Consider the following 3,628-nt stretch of genomic DNA (forward strand, 5'->3'; position numbering starts at 1 on the left):
GCCAAGGATGGTCTCAATCTCCTGACCTTGTGATCTGCCTGCCTTGGCCTCCCAAAGTGCTGGGATTACAGGTGAGAGCCACTGCGTCCAGCCTGGATTAGGGTTTTAATAACAGCTATTTCATAAATTCTTCTGCCTTCTGAAAAGTGTTTGAGAAGGCTGGCATGGTGGCACATGCCTGTAGTCCCAGCTACTTGAGAGGCTTAGGTGGGAGAATCACTTGAGCCCAGGAGTTTGATGCCAGCTTGGGCAACATAGTGAGACCCCCCCCCCATCTCATGGAAAGAAAAGAAAGAAGAAAGAGGGGAAAAAAAATAGAAAAAAAAAGTTCTATGGGAGTTTTGGGAAGGAAAGAGGGCACTTATTTGTTGAGAATCCCAAAAAGTTTTGGGAAGATGTGGCATCTGAATGGCCATGAAAGAGAAAGTAGGATTTGGATTGGGGATTGGCAGAAGAGTGTTTCCAGGTGCAGGAAACAGAAGAAACAAGGCCCAAGGTTGGGGAAGCATATGATAGGAATAGAATTACAGAGGAAAAGCCTAAATCCACCTGGGAGAGGGCATGGCTGTGACCCGCACACTTGGGTCTGATCTTGAGGGCTGAGGAAGAACTCCCAGGAGATCAAGGTCAGCAAGAAACAGGCCAGGTAGAAGGACCTGTGCAAGGAGAGGCTGAGAGGCATAGGCTCTGCATTGCAGGCCATGGGGAGCTGTGGTCCATTCTCCGTCGGGGCTGCTGACGTTTTTGCAAGAGGCCAAGACCCAGGAAGTGACAAGTTTGACTTTAGGCGGTAAGGATAGTGGAATGATATGTCTGGCAGGATTGGTACCAGATGATAGTCACAGATGACTCTGCTTTCTCCGTGGGCACTGGATGGTTGGTGATGCCACTCCTTAAATTGGGAACCACAGGAAGAGAAGAAGGTTGCTGAGGGCACTGGCTTATGGATGAGGCAGAGGAGGCTCCCAGTTGGCTCTGAGGATCCCAGCAGGTTGTCCCTGTTGCACTTCGAGTAGTCAAAGAACCTTTTGGATCTGTGCCTTAGATGAGGGTGTGCCTGCTCTTCCCTCCCATTTCCCTTTCCTCTAGACATCACCACAGCTGCTACCTTTCAGTCCCTATTTTCCTAAGGGTCCTGTGTCAGGGCATCTAGGAAGTGGTCAAAGGGGTAGGGTATGGGTCCATTGTTCCAGCAGGTAAGGATAGGGTAGGTGGAGGACATAGAATTTCTCAGGTGGCCCTCGGTGAGAATCCTTGCCAAAGTTAGCTCCTGCTGTTTACTCTTTGGAGTATGTCATCCCCCTCAGATGTGTTGTGGATCCCCTCTCCCACTCCACCCCTGGGGTGGTCAGGTTCAGGACCTCACACCTTCAAATTCAACTTGAATAACCCTCAAGGTCTGCCCTACCCAGGCTGGTAGGAACCACTCTACTTCCTCATCTCCCAGCCTAGCTCAGGGAAAGCTTATGCTCACGTAAGCCTGTTGAGTGGTTTGGGGTACTGTCCTGGGCCTCTTCTGGGGCAGAGCGACAGGCTTGGCTTTAGAGCAGGCCCAGTCCTCCCCACCCTGGTTGGCTGTGGTTCCCAAAGATGTGTCCAGTGACTGAAGCTTGAGTCTGTGACAACCTCTGGGTAGGCTTCCACACCCCTGGGGTTATCTGTCTGAGGCTAGGCCTAGGTCAAGCTGATGGGAGGAGGGGTCAGAGGCTGCTGTGATTGGCCTTGACTCGGCCTGGTGGTTTAGCTTTGCCCTTGTTTAACCTCCAAGAGCTGGGAAAGAACAGTGCAAATGGGATGTGACATGATTCAGTGGAGCTGGGAGAGGGGAGGGCCCTGCTCCCACCTCCCTTTGGCCACTGGTTGGCAAATGGCTTTAGTTCAAGGTCTCTCTGATGAGGGACTTGGGACCAAGGCCCTGTGGTGGAACAGCCTCTGCTGGCACAATTATCTCATGACCTGTCGTTTCTATTGACAGCAGAATGGCCTCCCCTACCAGTTTAACTCGTGGTTTAGGGGGCCCTTTTGGTGTTCTTTAACCTTGTAGAGTGTGGAGCTACTTTAGTGTGGCATGAGGCCGGGGGTTTGGGAATAGCAGTAGAAATTGGCGTCAAATGGGTGAGAATCCACAGGGCATAGCAGAACCCCAGGTCTGGGGGCCCAGGGGTGACTTCTGTGACCTTGAGCCTTCCCTGCAGTTCTGCTTTAGAGATGCTTGAAAGAGGATTTATTGACCACTGATCACATGGTGAGTGCCCTGCAAGGCCTCTAGGGGTGTGTGCGTGTGTGTACACATGCACACTGTGTATGGGTTGGCATTGAGTTGACTTTCCTAAGGGTATGTTCCTGGGCCAGAGGTGAAACTTCAACACTTGACTGGTTGAGTTGGTCTGCCAGATGACCTGACAGAGGGGACAAGACATTCTAGGCGAAGAACAACACATGTCAAGATTGCTTTTATTTATTTTGAGACAGGGTCTTGCTCTGTTGCCCAGGCTGGTGGCACAATCTCTGCTTACTGCAACCTCTGCCTCCTGGGTTCAAGTGATTCTCTCAACCTCAGCCTCCCAGGTAGCTAGGACTACAAGCATGTGTCACCACACCTGGCTAATTTTTATATTTTTAGTAGAGATGGGGTTTCACCATGTTGGCCAGGCTGGTCTCGAACTCCTGACCTCCGGTGATCCGCCCGTTTTGACCTCCCAAAGTGCTGGGATTACAGGCGTGAGCCACTGCCTGGCCTCGCACTGGGCTCTTGATGTGTGCTGTCATACTCAATCCTCATGACGGATAAGGAAACCGAGGCTTAGAGTCAAAGTTGTTCACTTGTCTAAGGCCAGGAACCAAATAATGACAGTTGGCCATAGTATAGGGGGTTAGTTAGCCTTTGGGTGGCAGGGAGGCTGGCTAGCACATCATGGCGTGGAAACATCCTGAGAAGGTGTAGTGGAGAAAAAGGATTTGAAGTTGACAGCTTGCTGGCTGGAGAGAGGGGGACCAGGCTCTTCTCTCAAGAAAGCTCCCTGGCTTTCTGCTAACGTGGCTTTCCTGGGTGTGGCATCAAGTCTTGCGTAACTGGACTGTGGTCTTGGATGCACTAAGAGTAAGAGTGATCAGTCAGAGGAGCAGGTCACTGTGGGCCTGAGAACTCAGGAAAGGCTTCTGAGGGACTGAGGCTTGAGTTTTTGCTTGTAACAGCATCATTTTTTAATTTTGTTTTTTGAGACAGAGTCTCCCTCTGTCATCCAGGCTCAAGTGCAGCAGTGTGATCTTGGCTTACTGAAACCTCCACCTCCCTGGTTCAAGCAGTTACCCTGCCTCAGCCTCCCAAGTAGCTGGGATCACAGGAGCACGCTCAGCTAATTTTTTTGTATTGTTAGTAGAGACAGGGTTTCACCATGTTGGCTAGACTGGTCTCGGATTCCTGACCTCAGGCAGTCTGCCCGCCTTGGCCTCCCAAAGTGCTGGGATTACAGGCGTGAGCCACTGCACCCAGCCAAGCATGTACTTTTAAAAACAGCCAGTTTATTGAGACAGGTGGTTTGCATGTATTCTAATTTCAGCTCTATGAGATAGATGTATTTTCCTCATTTTTTTTTTTTTTTGAGACGGAGTTTCGCTCTTGTTACCC

At 50.7% G+C, this 3,628-nt stretch overlaps 1 protein-coding gene across 1 annotated transcript in view; it reads left to right on the forward strand.

The window, feature by feature from the left end:
* NUDC (nuclear distribution C, dynein complex regulator) overlaps nt 1–3,628 on the forward strand; it is a 20,076-nt gene that overhangs the window by 11,537 nt on the left and 4,911 nt on the right. The gene's annotated exons all lie outside the window — the stretch shown is intronic.

The sequence above is a fragment of the Cebus imitator genome, unplaced genomic scaffold, assembly GCF_001604975.1.
Source record: "Cebus imitator isolate Cc_AM_T3 unplaced genomic scaffold, Cebus_imitator-1.0 Scaffold87, whole genome shotgun sequence".
NCBI classification, from domain to species: Eukaryota; Metazoa; Chordata; class Mammalia; order Primates; family Cebidae; genus Cebus; species Cebus imitator.